The sequence below is a fragment of the Rhamphochromis longiceps genome, linkage group LG7 (assembly GCF_057381845.1).
Source record: "Rhamphochromis longiceps isolate RC_006_pf linkage group LG7, R_longiceps_female_GT1.1, whole genome shotgun sequence".
In the NCBI taxonomy this organism is placed as follows: Eukaryota; Metazoa; Chordata; class Actinopteri; order Cichliformes; family Cichlidae; genus Rhamphochromis; species Rhamphochromis longiceps.
The window spans coordinates 60,871,953-60,894,114 of NC_140563.1; the positions used below are offsets into that span (position 1 = coordinate 60,871,953).

General features: G+C 38.6%; 1 protein-coding gene across 1 annotated transcript in view; it reads left to right on the plus strand.

Annotated features, from left to right (window-relative positions):
* nrn1la (neuritin 1-like a) overlaps positions 1-22,162 on the plus strand; it is a 101,686-nt gene that overhangs the window by 776 nt on the left and 78,748 nt on the right. The window lies entirely within an intron of this gene.

A 22,162-nucleotide genomic window follows, 5' to 3' on the forward strand; every position in this document is an offset into this window, starting at 1 on the left:
CCCATGTTGTAAAGTGAGACATGTGCAAATACTTTTAAGTACATTAATTGGGAAAATATTAATTCAAAGCAGCTATACTAGAATTTGTTAAGGAAATTGCAAAGATTGGTAAAACAGAATTGTCCTTAATGCAACATATGCTATCTTTTATTCAGCATTACTTGTCATGTATATTTAATAAATTACAATCCACAGTTTGTAAAAAGACATATTACAGCTGTTTTCAAACCCTGATTGGGAAAATAGGTGGATTATCCCTTTAAAGGGGGGCAAAAGTGATGTCTTTGAATTAAAGCTCTAAAATGTTTTAATGGACTACAGAAGGTCAGCTTCATCAGCGATTTTTAAAGCTCTTTTATAAATGTCTGGCTTGGACTAAATATAAATGCTGCTTCTCTTTTTCCTCTTTCAGAAAAATAATTAATAGTTAGATTTTTGTTGTGACAGCAAAATTTCATTCACCTATTCTGAATACACGTTCTGTATATGTGTTTTGTTGTGTGAACCACAGAACTGAGTCAGACCGCTTCCTCTTTTCAGTCCAACAATAAAACGTTTTTAGGAGCTATAATTCAGACACTGTTGATCTAAATATAGCTCTCGATGTGCACACACCTTCTCTTTTTGCAAACTTATGATCATCGTCATCATCTTTATCAGCCTTGATCATCTCACGCTGCTGCTGATGTCAGAGAAAAATAAAGACCAGGAGGCGGATGGGATGAGGTTCCCGTGGGAGTGTAACACAGTGGGGTAAAAGGGACAAAAAAAGTCCCACCGATGGGGATAAATGATAAATGAATCCCATCTGTCCCCTTACTCTGCTCAGTGGAGTCTCTGGAGACTCCATTCAGCCCTGCATACTAGCTTACCTGACCAGGAATTACTTCTATGTTGCTGCTGCTGCTGTCTGTCAAACTGCCTCCGCAGTCACTCAGTGTGTGTCACAGCTCATTCATGTTACTACAAGGGGACAGAATCAGCTCATTATATATTTATATGGTAGGATTTTTTTTTATACTTGCAATTGCATTATCTATGAGCAGAGCTTCCAGGCCCGGCACCTTTGACTCACACTGTCTTACACATGCAACCAATTATGTTGCAAACTATTTTTGAAATATGTTTTTGCATGAACATTACACATATTGTAGCAACCTAACAATCTACAGGGTTTTATCTAACCTGCATGGTATTTTTAGTTTGTTGTGCACCTTTACACAGCCCACGGTGCTGTGTCATCCACCGGTGTAGAAAGTCTTCTCAGTGTCTCCAGGAAGCCTCTGCCGGGAGAGTTTCACAACATTTATACTAATATTTTTCACACGAAATACAGCAAGCTTTGATAGCCAAATGTAGACACAAAAAGGCTTTGACTGGCAGCAACACTGGATTGCAGTGTACTTCAAGCACTGGCACTTTTCTATGTCTGGATCAAGAGATTCTGACGTGTATCTAGAAGCTATGTGATGATAACTGAAATATCTGAAAGCTGTGGATACAAAATAGTACAGAAGTTTCTGAAACAAATACCTGAAGTTGTACAAAAGCTTTTATTATCTGCATTAACTACTGCAATCACATGCCAAAATGTGTGCTGAATTATTTTTTTAAGCCTTGGTCACTGCTTGTGTCCATGTGTTTTCAGTTTAGAGTATCCTCACTCAAATCATGATCTCACTAAGAAATGGAAAAACAGTGTTTAGTTCCGTCCCATCTGCTTTAATGACAAATAAAGTGCATAGCAGCTCCATAATATTGCAACAAGTGTGCCCAAACAGCTCGACAAGAGGCAAAAATTACTGTTTTTCTTAATTACATTCAGCCATATGTAGGCAACAAGATATTTAGTTGCTTTGTAGCTACAGGAAACAGCAAAACATCTTTACAACTGTAGAGACAGCCTAACCAGGGTACTGGCTCATAACAAGGTGCTGATAAGATGCTATAATGCCAGTCAGAAAAAAGTGCAGTGATGTAATACCTGATTTAGATCATTGTAATACATAAGAGAAGAAAAAATGTGAGTATGAAGCCACGTTTTTAAAGATATGGACGTATAACAACGATCATTTCATTACACTTCAGTTTTTCTGCTAGGAAACACTGAGTCACAGTAGCATGAGCATGAACGCAATGTTCATGCTCATGCTACTGTGACATGTACAAATCAACTAAACACTGTTACAACTCCTAATGCAAATGGACTTTCATAGACTGTATATTGAAGATGTCTGTAGACAATGCATTCTGTTTAATGCCCAGCAGGGGGCAACCTCTCTAGGAGCAAAAAGAAGTCTGTACAGTTTATCAGGAAATGACAGCTCATTTTGTTCTATGACGTCAACAAACACATTCCTGATGAGTCAGTTACTGGTTTCATGTTTTATTTACTATAATATGATGTTCATATTGTAAATTATAGTCACCAAAAGAATAAAAAAGGAGGATAAAGTGGTATTATTAGTTAGAGTGGGCCCCAACTTCGAATAGACAGGTTGCTACAGAATGACCAGTGACCTTGCAGGACACATGTGAAATGCTAAACTGGACTTCACAGTGACTATGTACATCTTTCATATACAGTACATACACCACAAAAATGTCAGATGTAGCAAAAATTATACTTAATATTTTATTTCTTCTTTCAAAAATTGTCAATAAGCACTCCAGTTTAAAAAGAAATAAACTTTCTAGCAAATATTTAATAGTTCTGGCTTTACAGGGTCAAGTATTCTTCTTCGTAAGTATCCTGGTCCTTCAAGATGTGTTGCAATGAAATACAGGTGTACATTTACTCAGCTTCAAGTCTGAAAAAAGGTTTACCTTTCCTTTTATTTCAGAACACACACAAAACCTGCTCCCTAATTTTTCTTACAGTTTATTTAATGTGCCAGTTAGCGTGTCTTTAGCACACCTACAATTTACTGTTGTGATTGAAAGTGCCAACGAGAAGTTTTGGTAAGAGCGTGAACAGGTAAAACCTCATCTCAAAACAAGTAGAAGGAGTCAGCTTTAATACGATAAACAGCATTGTTAGAATGCACACAGTGTCTTCTGTTTGTCTGCACTCAGAAAGCTTCAAAAGTCAGGACCAGAGAGGGGGAGAGGTTTCCCCTGGGTGCAGAGCTCCTCTCTGCGTCATCAGCGCTCCAATATTCACATTAAAAGCTGTCCATAGGCAAGAGGGAGATTATATTTGGCTTTTAATTGTTCTCCTCTGGAAACACTTCTTAATTCGCTCCCTCACTCTCCAAGTTCCCTCTTGGTGGGTCGACTCGAGCATTTTCTGTTTTTTGTCACTGCAGTACTGACACATGAAGTGGAATATTCCTCATTAAAATACATTTAAAAGTATCTTGAAAAATTGCCGGTGCCTGCCATTCGTCCTTCCTTCCTTCATAGCCCCATTTCCTTCATCCTTCTCTTCATTCACTCCTTACTTCTAGCAAACCTCACTTCTCCGTTTCCGCCTTGCATGTCTTCGCAGTCATTTTGATCTCTATGCTGTCCCCCCAATCTCTTCTTCTTCTTCTTTTTTTTTTTTTTAAATTTCAGGCTTGCTCTATCTCTCGTGTCTACCATTCCTGCTTCTTTAATCACCCTCCCCCCACCCCAACCATTCCTCCATCCTCTCTCTGTCCTTTCGCATTAGGGATTCACCAATATTGATAAATCTGATCCCAAGAATCCTGCGTCACATTTTTCAAATCAAAGCAAAGCCATTTCTAGAATTTTTTTTCAGAAGTTTTAAAATATACATCATGTACCCCACTGTTTGATTTGGTCTCATAAGATCAAAAGCAAAGAAACATCACAGAAACTATTGCTTTCATTTACTTACATTGAGGCCTCTGGAATGGACATATTCAGGGATGTGTGGCTAGCTTGTCCTCTTGTATCTTCTTTCTCATAATTTGAGAAATATGTATGTCAGTCCATTTTTTGGTCTTACTCTACATCCAAAACCATCCATTCCATCCACCTCTCACTTCCCACATTGACTACTGATGAGTAAATGCAGTGTTAAATCTGATGTCATTTGTTTCTAACCTTCCCCCTACACTGACTGCTACCAGCTCACCTGGGCATGCTTGTTTGGCTGTCTTTGTGAGGACATTCATGGACATTTCCTTGATTGTTACCCGCAAGTTTAACTATTTTAACTAAAACATAATACTAACTTTAACTAATATCAAGTTTTAACCTTCAAACCACAATTTAAAAAATGTTTTAACTGTTATTTTTCTCAAGAGATGTTTCTATTCACTTTTTCCTTTGCCAGGTTTCTTGTGACAAATGACTTTAGTAACTCACTCATGTTGTTTAAGCACCTCTGGAGAAAGCTGTAACCCAAAATCTTCACAGCACTGAACAGGCAGAATCACTTTATCAGTGTGTGTTGTGTATATATCCTTACATCCTTATAGAAGAACACTGGAAAGTTGTTGCTACAAAACTAATGTTGATTTATTAAATGGGAACTGAATAAGTGTGTGAACACAAAGAACTCAGACAGTCTTGTTCGGCACTACGCAACTAGTCGCAAGAATGCAGTGTGAATGTGTGAAAATGTTAGTAAGCATGGACAAAAGTGCTTGTATGAATGGGTGTGACCCGGAACCAGTTCATTTACCAGTTCCTATCTACGTCATCCCAAATTGGAGCTTGAACACACAAAAGCTCTAACTAAGAAGTAAGTTTATGTTATGTAACCAAAAAAGAAAATGACCAATCAGAGAGAGAGAAACAGCAAGAGAAGGAAAACAAGCTTAAAAATTAATCCGGCCAGGTGAGGTGAATCTGCCACCTGGGTTAGGCTCTCTCAAACATTCACGCACCTCCAAAGCTGATTATTATGACACTGACGCAGGTTTGGTCCATACACCCACCCTCCCTTCCCTCTGCCACTGCCACCATACTGTAAATCACAAGTAACGCAACTAAATAATTCACAAGCACTTAATCTGTCCAAAGTCTATAGCAAACACGCGGAACACAAAAAGACACGCACACACAAGCACGCAAGCATTTGTGTCCTTTGTGATCTTCACCAGGTGGGTTGTTGGTGTAGGTGTGAGGGTGTTTGTGTAGCCAAAAAGTGAAAGTTTGTGTGTACTCCCTACAAGAATTGGATTAAGACTATTTAAACAAGCTTTGTGCATTTGTGTGAGTTTCTCTAACAAATCCAAGTAATGAAGTACCAGCCAAGCATGACTCCTTTCTCCTTATCCCCAAATATGCCTGAGCATGAATATTCATGGTCACACACATACATACGGTTTGTAAGAGCTGTATTGCATCGTGCTCAAGCACACTCACTCACACACACATCCAAACTACAAAGGAGTAACTATTCCTTATTGTAATCACTCAATTGAAATTCATCCCCCACTCTGACTGTGGTCATGTGTGGGACTCATGTAATGGGTGGACGCAGATGGAAGTATTGTAATAGATATTGCCCCCCCCCTTCCATAATTTCATGCGTTCTTATCATTGTTACGTTATGAATTCAGTTCTTTATTACTATTTCTGACACATACTGTGCTCACTGGCAATCCAGCTAGGATATTCTGATGAATGATGATTCCCACGGGTGGTGCTCATGCAGGCACTGAATCAGGCAGCTTTGGGGTCCTGTGTGTTCTACTGCACAGATAGCCTGCAGAGTGCAGCTACGTTGAACTGAAGTGCTTGTGTTTTGTATTTGCAGTTTCAAATGAGCAAGTAAAGAGAACGATTCTGAACTCATGCACGCCTGGAAGTGTCATTTGTCCAAGTGTGCAACGCATGCGTGCTGATATGTGGCAGCTAAAACTGAAGTTTTTAATCTGATAGCATATGTTTGAGCTTTTGTTAGCCTTATATTTGTTTCATGGAGACCTTACCCATAACCACCACACACAGAAATTTCAGCTTTTAAGTGGCTGTTACCACATGAGACTGAAGCAAGTACCAAACTGCAATAATGAGCCATGAGTGCTAACTCCAAAATCAAGTTTTCTCATGAAATTTATATTCATTCATATTTCTTATTGTATATTATTGTATTTTTCCCATTGTAATGCCACTTTTCTAATCCTTATGCTTGTGGTTGTTTTATAAAAATTCTGTAAGTAATCAGCCAATAGGTCTTATAGAGACTTAATAATTTTGAGTTCATTTTATCTATGGCTTGTTGTTGGGCTCATTATATTAGGGAGTGCGATTTCCATTTTTTGTGTTTTTTAAGTAAATACTTTTTTATTTTTTTAATGGTTTCCACTTTTAATGCACTCTGTATGTAATAGTGTGCACAAACTATCATTCCTACCACTAACATACCAATCATGTTGTCAACAAAAGCTATGTCCTCCAATCAGATTTGATGTGCGACTCATCTTGGCTTCAACTGGAGGAGATAATATTGAACATAAAGGCATTTTGTACAGCCTTGATGATTCTGCTTGAGCTTAAACTTTGTCTTATAAGGACTTTTTGTTCCAAAAGGCAAGCTGATCCCCAAAGTGTGACTGTGTTAACAAATTAACGCTCTCACACGAGTCACACAGGTACCCACACAGAGAGAAAGAGGAGAACAATGGGTGTCCAAGGTCAGTGGAGCTTCTTTTTTTATCCTGTAGTGTGCATCCACACACACACACACACACACACACACACACACACACACACACACACACACACACACACACACACACACACACAACCTTCAATTTTAATGATTGATTAAAAAAAAGGTTTTTTTGTGATGAAAATTGAATAAAAACTAATACATGATGACAAAATCTATGATGTTTTCATCAACGGAAAAAAACTAGCTGACAATATTCTGGACAGACGAGATCCAATCAGACGTAATCTCTTTGTGCAGTAAAGTTAGACATTTAATTTTTTACATTTTCTTTGCAAATAGTATAATTCGTTCCTGTACTCCTTGCTTGTTCCTGTACTCAATGAGCTCGTCAATAGCTTCAATGCTAACATGTTAAATGTAATGGACACTATTGCTCCCATTAAGGTGAAGGTTATCTCTGGAAGGAAAAAGTCTCCATGGAGAAACTCCACACTGGTGAAAAATGAAAAAAGAGAGTGTAGGAAAGCTGAGCGCAGATGGAGAAAAACAAACCTCCAGGTTCATTATGACATTTATAAAGAGAAACTTCACAATTATAATTTACAACTGAGGAATGCAAGGAGGTCCTACTTCTCTGACATCATCACTAAAAACAGCCATAATGCTCGGGTCTTATTTTCTACAGTTGACAGGCTAACAAACCCTCCTGTGCCAGTGGCAGCTGAACTTCATTCAACCATGGCCTGCAATGACTTTGCCAAATTCTTCACAGACAAAATTAGACAAGCAATTGGTACATCAACAGCAGATCCAGGATATGTACTGTGTCCACCAAAAAACTGTTTAAACACCATGAAACAGTTTCAACCTATTAACAGCAAAGACCTGGAGGACATCTTAGGTCAACTGAACTCCTCCTCCTGCTGTTTAGATGTCCTGCCAACAAGTTTTTTCAAAAAGGTCTCAAAGACTTTAGAGTCAGACCTGTTACAGATCGTCAACTTTTCTTTATTATCAGGTGTGTTTCCAGAATCACTAAAAACTGCTGTAATCAAACCTATACTGAAAAAGGACAATCTTGACAAGACACAAATGAACAACTACAGGCCGATCTCAAATCTCCCATTTTTAAGTAAGATCATTGAAAAAGCAGTTTCTCAACAGCTCAGTTACTTCTTAAAACAGAATAATTGCTACAATGCCTTCCAGTCAGGTTTTAGACAGAACCACAGCACTGAAACCGCTCTGACCAAAGTGTTTAATGACATATGTCTGAATACAGACAGCGGAAAAATGTCAGTCCTAGTTTTACTGGATCTCAGTGCAGCATTTGATACAGTTGACCACAACATATTACTCAAACGACTGGAGAACTGGACAGGTCTTTCAGGAACTGTACTAAACTGGTTCAAAACATACTTAGAAAACAGGAAATACTTTGTATCAATAGGTAACTTCACATCTGAGCAGACAAGTATCACATGTGGAGTTCCCCAAGGTTCCATCTTGGGACCCCTTCTGTTTAACATCTACATGCTCCCACTGGCACAGATTATAAACAACAACAAAATAAACTATCACAGCTATGCAGATGACACACAAATATATATCACAATGTCACCAGGAGACCGAGGCCCTGTACAGGCTCTTGGTAAATGCATTGAGGAAATTGTGCCACAATTTTCTCCAGCTAAACAAAAACAAAACTGAGGTAATAGTCTTTGGCGCCAAAGAAAAACGATTACAGGTCACCAGAGAACTTCAATCTATACATCTAAAAACCACAAACCAGGCGAGAAATTTGGGTGTAGTGATGGATGCAGACCTAAACTTAGAAAAACACATTAAGACGATAACAAAGTCAGCTTACTATCACCTCAAGAATATATCAAGGATAAAAGACCTGATGTCTCAACAGGACCTGGAAAAACTAGTCCATGCATTCATCTTTAGTAGGCTTGATTACTGTAACAGCATCTTTACAGGTCTACCTAAAAAATCAGTCAGACAACTACAGCTCATTCAGAACTCTGCTGCTCGAGTCCTCACTAAGACCAAAAAAGTGGACCACATCAGTCCAGCTCTGAGGTCTTTACACTGGCTGCCTGTCCGTCAGAGGATAGACTTTAAAGTTCTGATGCTGGTCTATAAAGCTCTGAATGGTTTAGGACCAAAATACATCAATGACCTCCTGACCCAGTATGAACCTTCCAGATCCCTCAGGTCATCTGGATCTGGTCTTTTATCAGTTCCTAGAGTCAGAACCAGACACGGAGAAGCTGCATTCAGCTTTTATGCTCCTTATATCTGGAACAAACTCCCAGAAAGCCTCAGATCAGCTGAAACACTCAGTTTATTTAAATCCAGGTTGAAGACTCACCTATTCTCAGCTGCATTTGAATAAAGCACCAAATCCACACTTTTAAGCTTAAATTTCAAAACTTACATTTAACTACTGATTTTATCTACTGTTCTGATTTTATCTGTTTTGATTTTATATACTGTTTTGTTTGTTTGTTTGTTTGTTTGTTTGTTTGTTTGTTTGTTTGTTAATTAGTTAATTTGCTTGTTTTAATCAATTTTAAATCATGCTTTTTATTTGTTCTTGTTTCTAATGTCTCTGTAAAGCACTTTGAATCACCTTGTTGTTGAATTGTGCTATACAAATAAACTTGCCTTGCCTTGCCTTGCTTATCCTGAAAACGTGACCAAATGTCAACACTTGGTATGAATGAGACGAGTGGACATATGGACGCATTTCACACTTGAGTTTATAAAGCATGTGGAGCAACTCGCACTCAAAAACATGGGAAACTTTTACACTTAATATTTTTACCGAATGACTCAACTTTAGACTCACTCTATGATAATCTGATGATATTTAATCGACTAAACCTAAACAAATTTGGATCCCTAAATTATGACTAAAAGTTCATCAAAATCAAAATCTGCTGTCAAAACTAACATGCTAACACACAACAGGGGAGTCCCACAATGCTTACACACAAGTGAGTTACACCAACCCTTGCATAAACCATTATTATATACTTAACCCTAAAATCGAGGCTTCGAATAGCCCCTTGACGTTATGTGAGAAAGTTAGAACCAGCCGAAACGTCCTCTCTGGCAATGTCAAAAAACTTATGGTGGTCCTCACAAAGATAGCAAAACACGTCTACACACACTCAAATACACAAGTCCTCTGGGAAGAGGTGCAGAGAGACTTGGCTCTCACTGAGAAAGAAGCAGAGGTAAAAATTGCAATGCAGTTTACAGAAACACAATACAAGAGTAAAGTAAGAGAAGTATTATGGAGGTGAGAGGCAGAGGACAAGTAGAGAGAGAAGGAGGAGGATAGAGGAATTGAGAGGCACAGAGAGATCAGGACCTGTATTTATCAAGCCTGTCAGAAAAAGGCGAACCATCATGGATCACTGACCGCAGCCTCCGGACAATTCAATTTAATATGATCTGAAGCCAACAAAAGAGGTCCTGTAAAAGCTCTCCAACTCTGGAAACTTTGACTAAAAGCCAGCACAGGGAGAAACAGAAAGACAGAAATGGAAGGAGAAAATGTGTACAGAGAAAATCTTTTTCCCACAGGTTCAAAGGAAGACTTCTTTGACATGGGCACATTAGCAGTGTAAACAGAGACAAGGAGGCGCGAAGTGACTGATGATATTGTCATTAGTCAAAATGTAATCAGGCATCCCCCTGAATGGGCTGAAAATGTGATAAAGCCTGTTAGTGTAATAAATGGCCAGATTATGTAGCATCTTTAGATTGATAATGTTCTCATCTAATCCCTGATGGGGAGGACATTACACAGCAATACTGCAGTCAGCTGCTGATGTAAAAAGCTTCTGTGACAGACCTCTGCAGCAGCGGTCCGAAATCCTATGCTCAGTACTTTGCTCATTAGTGACCTTTTGTAGGATGCTGGGGATACCTCCTCTAATGCATTCTGTTATACAAAATCCCAATTAGGATTATTTACATGTAATAATTTACATGTATTAAGTCAAACTAATATCTAAAGTGAATATTTCTGATTTACATTCAGCAAGTCTTTTGCAGGTTTCTGAACAGTTTTGTTAGTTTGAAGCTTGCCGTGTGTTTTGAGTGTCTGCATGGTGCTGCAGATAAGAGAGGAAGTGGTTCGAATAAATGTACACAAGCTGAGGATGAGAAGTGACTTGAGCATTAATAAAAGATGTGCATGCCTCTGCGGATAAACATATATGCAGGCTTGCAGCTGCCGCGGCGTACGTGTGTGTGTGTGTGTGTGTGTGTGTGTGTGTGTGTGTGTGTGTGTGTTTGCATGCATGCATGCATGAACGCCTGCGTGTCTGTGGGACGGAGGTGAAGTGGACAGAGCTCAGGTGTGTGTTTGCGGGGCCAAGGGCTTTGAGGCTTTGAGATAGAGAAAGAAAAGAATTGACCGCAGACTCCTTTAGAAACCAGTCAAGATGAACCTGACACAGGCGAAGGGAAGCGAAAAGCAAGCCGATCAGAATTTCAAACAAAAGAAAATCAAAGTTTTGAAGGTTGAGGAAAATACATCTGTCTGTCTGCTTGTCGACAAGTGAATCATCCTACACAGACATTTAGAAATATATAGCTGTCTCAGTGTTGGGTATTTAATAACTTGTCACCCTAACATAACCTAAACCTATGATGCTTTGGTTCTCAACCATTTTCTTTTATATTTCATTCAAAACAGTCTTTGAAATATGCTTTAGTCTGGCACAGTTTATGTAGTGGTCTTTTGTATGTAGTATTTTCTCTTCACCTTTTCAACTTCTTGTCCTCAGAAGCAGTACAGTATCCTCTGCACATCTGAACTTCTTCCAAAAGATTTCAGCTCTCGCTTAATGTTCGCTTTTTCCTGAATGCTGATCGTTCTCACACAACATTTTGGACACGATAAAGGTGGTTACAACATGTGGCTAAGGCAGGAAGCGTGGGTGTGGGTGCCTGGCTGGAATCGAACAGCATGGAGGCTGTCCTCCCTGGGGAAAAAAACGTCAACAGATCATTTGTACAAGCTACTATAGCTCATACTTAGATTTTAAAGCTGGACATCACATGGCTGTGTAATAAGATACATATGAAATATGAACTGGTGTCATAACATTTTGACTGGGTTTAACGCTGCACACTGATAACCAGGAAAATGGGGATTTCTAATAAATGTTTAATATTTGGACCCCACCAGGGATTTTTTTCTGCCTAAACTTAACCAAACTACAAGTAAAAGGCAAAAAAAACATTAATTAAATTTTTATCAAGTCCCCAGAAGAGACTCTGATCTCCTGATGGGAAGTTTGGTGTGTTTGTGCCACCACCAGCCTACTTACCCCCTGATGTTTCAGTCTATTAAAGTCAAACCCTCTTATAAGTCCTTTTAGGAATGTCTGCATTCTTATACAGCAGGAGAAAACAACAAACGTAATTACTAATTGTTGCTTGTATGTCTGTACATTCCTGTATTATACTAATATTTAATTGTTGCTGACATAATGTTAACAATGAACAGTGTCAGACATTGGGTGTGAAGCTGACATAAATTTACTGAAAAAAGGAAAATCAGAGGAACAATGTACTTGGTTTTTATATAAACAGAGACTCATTCACCTCATAAAAACTTGTGAAACACTCAGGCTGGCTGCATGTACATACAGTCAAAGCAGGCCGAGCTAAAGTCCAGGTTTTACATGCCACGTGGGTAGAACAAGATCAAAAGCGAATACCACACAATGCATACAATAATAGTAAGAGCAAAAGAACAAAATAGCCTGTAGAAGTGAGAGAATTCACAAGTAGTTTAACTATAAAATCATCACTAAAAAGCAGATGAAAAAGTTGCTTTTCCATTTAAAAACACAGAGAAAAGGAGAAGAACTGATAAGTGAAAGATTGAGCGGAGGACCCTGAGGGAACTTATCAGAGGATCTTAATGGCCTGGGAGTAGATAGGAGGAGGCTGACGGGCTCTGGTAGGTTTGTGGGTGCCATACCATAAAGTTTTAAAAACAAAAGCGTCTTGAATCTAGATGATAGTCGTCGTCTTTTTCATTGACCTTTTTATAAGTCATTGCTTAGTCAATAACTGCTTTATTCCAGCAATGAAAGGATGTTATGCATCATCACTAGCATAAAGCTGTGATCCCAAGTTGATGTGAATGTACCTGCAGAACAACTTCAAGAACTAGTAGGTGTAGCTTTGAAACCTTAGAAAAGATCATTTAAACACCATTTAATGTAATCAACCTACAGATTTTAGCTGCTCATCCATTAATGGCTATAACCAGGAACTATATCAGTTTAGCTTTTGCTGAGCGACTCTTGAATTGTGTATCAAATGACGACCACTAAAATTTTAAACAAAAATCCCAGCTTGTCTTAAAGTAATCCGTCTGAAAGCTTAAACTTCAGTCTAAATGCTTTTTTAAACTCTTGACCCTGCATGATGTCAGTGAGAGGGGATATCCCTAAGTTGGTCGTCTCAGGCACAGAACTCTTACTTGGAGCATAGAAGCCCCACCCATTTGAAATCCTTTGTAGGTAGCCAATCAGAAGAAAGGTTGCTTAAAGGGAGCGGAAAGGAGCTATAACAGCTTATTTCATGAACTCCAGCAAGGCCCAGTATGAGATAACAATGATTATTTTGACCTTTGAATCATGCAAAGCTACACTGCTAGAGCCTATGAATAAAAGCATGAAGGTGGGAATTACCATAATAGGTCATCTTTAAAAGTAAACAGATCAGAGTTACTGATATTTGTGTTATTTAACTTTCCTCACTGCTTTTACAGTAAGAATTATGGCCACTGTTTTTACCTGTTTTAAAATAAGTGGCGACCATTTTTAAATGGTTTGGGGACTGTTACATGGCTAATATTTACACATGCACACAACTACATATACATGTAAATGAATGCTAACATATTTATCAGTACAATTCCAGGTTGTCACATTAGAATCACAGACGCACTAACAGAATCGAAACAAAACTATTTAGAGTTGCGCAATTTACTCGTGCATTCGGTAATTGTAAACATAAACACAACAACAGGGACAGGAAGACTGAAATTAGGGATTTATATGTGTCAGCTGAAGATGTCAACTGACTCTTAGTAGAACGGATCATTTAAACTTAAATAAAAAGCAAATAAAGTTTAAATGTCCATTTAATTTGACAAATGTAAAATAGAGACTGAAAGATTAATAATTCAGTCGATTGTGCATTATGGCAGTTATGACTGTGTTCGTCCTTACCTGCTACTGAAAACATCATAATCAGCATTTCAACTTGGACATTAAATTTTAAAGCCATATTGTCGGGGTTGGCTGGTGTTGACAGGGCCCAAGTGCAGGACACAGAGGAAGGTGAACTAAGCAGAAAATGAGCTTTTATTTAGCTGATGAACAAAGAATTACGATTCGGAAAAAAATGAGGAGCAAATACTGAGAAACAGGTAAGAAGAACAGGAAAGAGGCACAAGCAAAAGTAATCTGACAAAGACAGGACACAAAAATAAAAACAGGACATGGGAAAAATATTCAAAATAGTTTTAATTAAATTTGTAACTATTTTAAATATGTAAAAAGACAAATAATTCACACTGAGACAAGATTAACCCTGAACAAACTTGACAACAGACAGTGGGACATATAGTTACGGCAGAGGGAGGCAAAGATGGGGAAACATCTGCAAGACTGGAACAGTAACGAAATCAACACTCAAAAGTAGAGCTCGGGAACTGCAATATATTTTGGGTAGTCACCGCCATGTTGATAAGACAAAACCAAAACAATGATGAACAGCAACAGGTAATAATGGGGAAAAAACGCTGAAAAAAAAAAGAATGCTAAAAAAACATCAAAATAGAGAGAGCAGATCAGAGATACACAGAGAAACTAAAAAAGAGTGTTAGAAGAAAGGGTTGATACGTATGAACCATATGAAGATTGGATGCTTTATTTTTAGGATTATCGATGTTCAAGTTCCCAGAGATTTTCTCTAAAACCATGTGTGGTGAGTATCTACACATCTAACAAGTTAAGAATGATAAATCACATGATTTCTCATCTGTCCAACAATTTGTTTCATTTTTATTATATGTTAACTTCCAAGCCTATCTATTTGGCTGCAGGGTAATTGGTAACCCTTCTATAGACTCTGGACAAAGTTTAAGCTACGGCCTAAACATAAAAACTGTTGAAATGCATTAGTTTAAAAAATTACAGTGACTGCCAGGAAACAAAACAAACAAACAAACAAAAAAGGCATGAAAATTCATGCATTAACTCAAAGTAAAAGATTACTTTTTCACCAACTCCTTCACATTTGTGACACAGCTTGACAGCATTATCAAGTCTTTTAATCTAGGTCATCTAAATTTTGAATTTTATCTATTGTCTCTTAACAATTTAAGTGCACGAGTGGGTTGTGCAGAGTTCTGGTTATGCATTCTCATGAAACAGTCTTAAAATTTCTTTCTTTCTCTTGGTTTGATAGTTTAATTGAGTATAGTACAGTGATTGAGGTTGTCTTAAAAGTAGGATTAGGTAGCGTGAAGTCAAATTCTTTCACCAGAACATCCAAAACTGCACCGCATAATTTTATAGTTGCCGTTTTCTAAAGGGTGTTTCTGCATTTAGGTTGAGTGACTGCAGTGTATCATGCTCACTATTGTCTTATGGGTTTGACAGCAGCTGTAATGGTTATGGACTGGGAGGGGAACCAACTCAAGGCGGTGGGCAGGTGCAATTACACATGTCATGTCTGACCACGTCACCCATTTAAGGCACAAACCATGAAAACCTGTTTGTGAGTTTGTCTACTTCTGAATCCCAGGAGACTCTGCAAGAGTACAGGCTGCAAGCTGACAGTGTGTGTGTGTGAGTGTGTGTTTCTGTGGCTCAGTGGATCTTTCCGCAAACAGATCGTATGTGTGTTTGCTTGCTTTTGTGTATGCACGCTCCCCTGTGTGCTGTGCATCTGGGGAGCGGGGCGCTAACAGTGATAAGTTACAGCAGCAGCTCCAGGTGCTGGAGTCAATAAAAGCTCATTAACTCAACAAGAGGGTCAGTGGTTCCGTCCACCGCAATATACCTCCCACTTTGTCTTCTTCACAAGGTGCAGAGATGTGTGTGTGTGTGTGTGTGTGTGTGTGTGTGTGTGTGTGTGCGAGAGGGTGGCTGCGTTTTCCTTTGCATATGTGTGCATGTGTAAGCTGCCGGATCAATGATACTGCACGATTTGTTTCCTCTGACTTTGCAAAGATGGAGAGGGAGGAAGTGGAGGATGGAGGAGAGAAGGAATGCAAGCAATTTGACCAATAATAACAGTGATCGTGAGAATTTCTCATTATGCGTTGCACCAATTTACGAATTGGTTTCTGACAGAGTTTTGCGTCACTTCATTTCAGCATGAATTTCAGAAATTGTTTAAGATAACTAAAATAACTAACATTCCTTTTTGTGCTATATATATATATGTATGTATGTATGTATGTATGTATGTATGTATGTATGTATGTATGTATGTATATATATATATATATATATATATATATATATATATATATATATATATATATATATATATATATATATATATATTTATATTTATTAGGGGTGCAACGATATTCGTATCGATATTGAACCGTTCGATACAGTGCTTTCGGTTCGGTACGCATATGTATCGAACAATACAACATTTGTAATTTATTTTATCAATTTTCCTTCTGACGATGCTGTCTGTGTTGAGCGCTCAGTGAATCTGTGTTCGACTACTCCGCCTAGGCTGCACTGTCCAGCGCAGATCCACTGAGCGCTCAACACAGACAGCATAGTCAGAAGGAAGAGCACAGGGCACCTCCCCCACCCTCATTCAGATCTGGCGTTTGGAATTATTTTGGTTTTCATGTGACGTATGACCCTGAAGGTAAGCGAGTCATGGACTAAAGTAAAACAGTATGTTGGATGTGCCATGCAATGCTCAATTACATTGGTGTGAACTAGTGTGCTAGCGCAGTTAGCTCGTTAACGTGTTGGCCGTCTAGCCCCATGCACAGAGCGATCGGCGGTAGCTCGTTAACGGAGATTTGCCGTGTTGTGGCGTTAAGGTCATTTCAACGAGATTAACCTGAAAGCACTAGTGGGAACACAACGAATATGACTGCACATTTACACCGACATCATCCTAGTGCAAAGACAAAAACAACAAGCATGCTACTAACTTTAGCCGAGTCATTTAGACAGCTGTTAGCACATGATTCTACTTATGCTGCTGAGAATATAGCCCAGAAGAAGCGGATAGTATAGCTTTTATTTTGGAAAGAGCCATTTCTCTGTAATAAACTCTCTTTTCCAAAGATGAGTGATTCCTCAATCAGATACAGGGCTCGCAATATCGCTAGCCCGACGTCCCGGAGCTAGCGATTTTTTTCAGTCGGGCTACCAAAATCTATCTCTGCCCTGCCCGTCGGGCTATTGTAGGAAAAATATATGTCAATGCTTTTGCATTCTTTCAGAAATGTAGCTGGGTAATTATGTCATTGGCATCGGTGAGCCACTGTCAATATGTGACATATTGAAGTCGCGTTTGAATTTGCGCTTGTTTTTTTGCTTTCACTTTGCAATCGTGCGAACTGTGTATAGAGAGCGACAGCACTGATCTGTGAGTGATGATAATTTGTGCACCAATTCCTCTGACATCGTCTTATTAATCGTTAGCTTACTATGCAAACATGACAAGTGAAATCTCCCGCAGCAAGCTTAAACATGTGAGAGGTTGATCGCGCAGAGAATCGCTGAGCTTATGTGAGTGAGTGTGTAAAAGCATTTCAGTTCTGCTGAGCCAAATAAGACAGGTCAGGGTGAAGAAGTGACAGCCAAAGAAAAGCTTACCACAAAACGGAGAAGTTATGACAAATCAGACTATAAGGCAAAAAGAAAGTGCAGCTTTATGGTTTCATGGACAAAAGAATTTCTGTGGCTGCAATATGACGAGCTAAATAACCAGGGCTGCACATAAGTGGTCCGCAGGTGCGCATTCGCTGTCAAAATAAAAAACACGCACAAGGGTTAGGGTTAAATTTAAAAACTGTACTTTTGAGTTAAAATATATATTTATAATTTTAATAAATGAGAAATTAAAAATGCATGAACATTTTTTTGTATCGAAAAAATATCGAACCGTGACACCAAAGTATCGAACCGAACCGTGAATTTTGTGTATCGTTGCACCCCTAATAAATATATATATATATATAAATATAATATATATATATATATATATATATATATATATATATATATATATATATATATATATATATATATATATATATATATACACATACATATATATATATATACACATACATATATATATATATACACATACATATATATATATATATATATATATATATATATATATATATATATATATATATATATATATATATATATATACATACACATATATATATATATATATATATATATATATATATATATATATATATATATATATATATATATATATATATATATATAGCGGTTCCGAATGACAGCAATATCAGGAAGAAGGAACACGAGAAGCTGGAGAAATACCAAGGGCTCAGAGAAGAGCTCGAGAGGATGTGGAGGGTGAAGGTAATGGTGGTCCCCGTGGTAATCAGAGCACTAGGTGCGGTGACTCCCAAGCTAGGTGAGTGGCTCCAGCAGATCCCGGGAATAACATCGGAGATCTCTGTCCAGAAGAGCGCAGTCCTGGGAACAGCTAAGATACTGCGCAGGACCCTCAAGCTCCCAGGCCTCTGGTAGAGGACCCGAGCTTGAAGGATAAACCGCCCGCAGGGGCGTGCTGGGTGTTTTATATAGATAGATAGATAGATCGATCCTGTGGGACTTCCAGATACAGACGGACAAAATGGCAGTGGCTAACCAACCGGACATAGTGGTGGTAGACAAACAGAAGAAGACGGCCGTAGTGATCGATGTAGCGGTTCCGAATGACAGCAATATCAGGAAGAAGGAACATGAGAAGCTGGAGAAATACCAAGGGCTCAGAGAAGAGCTCGAGAGGATGTGGAGGGTGAAGGTAACAGTGGTCCCCGTGGTAATCGGAGCACTAGGTGCGGTGACTCCCAAGCTAGGTGAGTGGCTCCAGCAGATCCCGGGAATAACATCGAAGATCTCTGTCCAGAAGAGCGCAGTTCTGGGAACAGCTAAGATACTGCGCAAGACCCTCAAGCTCCCAGGACTCTGGTAGAGGACCCGAGCTTGAAGGATAAACCGCCCGCAGGGGCGTGCTGGGTGTATATTTATATATATTTATATATTTTTTTTTTTATCATGGCCAAAGTATTTAAAGTATGCGACTGTAGTCTGTGTCTATTTTTTCTACTCTTGCCTCTATGTGATGTCAGTCTATTTAAAAAATAAACATAAAAGGACCACCCACCTGCTCTATGAGGGACAGCCAATCAGAAGAAAGTTGTTTTAAAAGAAGGGCAATACAGCTAAAATGACTTATTTCAAACAGTAGATGAACTGAGGAGCTACATCAAGGCCTCATTTAAGATAAATAAGAATTGTGACTCATATGAAGCTACTCTAGAAAACTCCATGAATAAAAGTAAGAAGAAATACCACCAGTTTGTCGTGGTATCCTGTTTTTAAAGTCTCCGTCTGCTTCTTTCAGTTGTTTTATCTCCTTTTCTGTTGACTGTTTCAATTACTACATAAAGACTTTCTTTATCTAAAGCTAAGCTTGGACAACAAGATTTTAGTTATATCTATGCAGCAGGTTTTCTTTTTCCACACAAACTTTTGAGCTTAAGACAAAAGCCCCAAATGTGGCCAGATCTTATCACTTTAGGTCAGAGCAATGAGAAAAACACAACCTCTCCTGCTCAGGAAGTTTCTCCAGAGCCTCTAATATTTTGTATTTAGCTTGGCATTGTTGTCAAAATAGAAATCAAAGGTGCTCCAAGAGAGTGGTTTGTAGTTTTAATCATTGAGGAGCATTTTGCTGAAGAGAGTACTTCTTGATGAACTACTTTGCCAGCCCATTGTGGTATATTTTAGCATGCTGGTCTGGTCTCTACTGTCATACCCTGCGTTCTGCTGAGTTGTGTTTGGTCTGAAGAGGTTGTATCTTGGGTCTCATATGGAGATGTTGGCGTCCGCCTCAGGGAAAACTTCGTTAATTCATCAGAGGTCTCTCTCTCTTGCTCTCTTTATGTGTACTAGCTTTGCTTCTGCTCCTCCAGCTCTTTCATTCTCTGGTTTTCTCATCATCTCCGTCCTTTTCTGCTGTTTTTTCCCCCACTTTCACACTTATTTCTTCTGCTCCGTGTTGGTGTGTTTGTCCTGAGTCTATCCAGTAATGCCATCTTAACTCTCTTCCCTTCCTCTCCCTGTCTTTACATGCCATCACCCGACCGCTGCTTTATCACTTTACATAACACCAGCAAACTAAACTGTTTTTTACTCATCAATGTTTCATCACAGCACCGTTGTGAGCTCTCTTTAACAAGCTTTTAAGCTGAATAATGCACCAACTGGTGGCCAGTGGCCTCTGCTGCAGGTCCATGAACATCAGTTGTCTGTGTGTCTATAACGGGGCATTCACATTCTTGTAGGTCAGTTCATTTCCATAGCAAACTGCAGTCACTCCATTGACCCATCTGTAGCTGCCATTGCATTGAACAGCTCTGTTCCCCTAAAGGGAGGTTGCAGGGTTAAGTGCTTGGCCTGAAGGGAAAAGTGGATAACTTGTGGCACGCTGTACCACATTGTCGCTGTGGCGTGAGCTATAATCTGTTAAATTAGGATACATCATCATTGAGAAAAATGAGTTGAGCTTGGAGGTTATTAGCAAACATAAATGCACTTTGTTTTGTTAGCAAGGTGCGTCTGTAATTCAGTGTAATTTTAAAATGAAATTCTAATTTAATTAAGATGAATATTTAGATAAAATAAGCACTTGAGTTTCTTTTTAGGATAGAAGAGCTCTCAGCAAGACAAAGTGGCCACTCCATTAAGCATAACTTTGGACCGTAATTCAACTACATGGATAGTAATGTAAGACATTATCCATGTATAGCTGGTAAATGGAGAGGTTAGCTGTAGAGTCCACTTAAGCAGTTTCACAATAGGCTTATATACTGATATATTTGGAAATCCTGATGGTTTTCATTAGTATAAGAAAAATACAGAAACTCCTCTTTCTGTTAAACTGATATGATCACATGATGCTGACTGAGCCACGATAGCCAACTGCTGAGCTCAGTCAGATGTTAAAAATGACAGCTGTCCTTATTAAAAGTGAACTCCGTAAAACTGGTTAGAAATGAACTGTTTGGGTTTATTAGCTATGATAAAGGCGAACAAGGCAACATGGAGCTCTGTGCACTATTTAGCTTATTCTGTTTAGAAAGATGAGGCTTAAGAGGGAAACAACTCAAAGTGCAACTCTCCTGCACAAAAAGTAAAATATAAATTGCAACATTGGGATGTAGGTATGCCCAGTTATTAGATTAGTAATTAACATCTAAGATTCATTAAAAAAAACAAATAATTTTACCTTTTAATTTTCACCTTGTATAGTAAAATAGATCCCTATTAATCAGTCAAGGTTAATAGGACACTCATTAGCCAGTCACAGCAACCTTAGCTTTGACTGAATCATGTTTTTGGCTACCTGATGAAGCCAAACTCCAGTAAAACTTCCTTTTGTATCTGTATTGGTTAGTAAAACATCAGGCTGTTGACTGACCGTAAATGCACCTAGTATAAACGTTAATTTGTCACTTGATAAATAGTTTAAATTAATGAAGCAGTGTTTGTTTGTTGTACATCACGGCTTATTACCCCCAAATTGCTCTCTGTTCCTGCAAATTTTGTGGGTTGTTCAATCTTAATTAGTTAAGAGCTGCTAAAGTGCTTCACAGACCTGCAGGAATAGACAAACTTTTGTCCATAGTACGAGTGACACCTAACCTCGGACTGTAGAAAAATAAAATTTGACAGTAATAGTTTAAATCACAGTCTGCACTGAACAAAAGTCTCACCGAACTGAATGTGATGTACCGAATAGTTCAGGACAATTGCATCCCTTCACTCCCCTGATGTTGTGGTTCAAGCATTTGATATTGGTGGACATAACTGATAGTGAATTACAATTATGAACAAAGTTGCAGTTAGGAGAGAATTTAAACTGCGATAAGGTCTGATTGTGTGTACAGTGGAATAAACATAGTGAGAAATTCGGCTACAATTGCAGTATGGATCCCTTAATCTTTGGCCTCAAGACTGACTTTAAGACTGACTGTGACTCAGACTTGTCTTTAGATCTCTCTCACTGAGCCATTTAAGATCATTAATATGAACATGATTGTTCCCCGTTGGTCGTATTTCATCTCGGGCATCCAAAAATCACACAGTGTGTGGCCGAGTAATTATACTGTAGTGATATGACCAAGTGAAATCCAACACTCCAAATCAACACCTGTAATATGTCCTATAAACAGTACAGTGCAAATGTCTTGAGACAGCACAC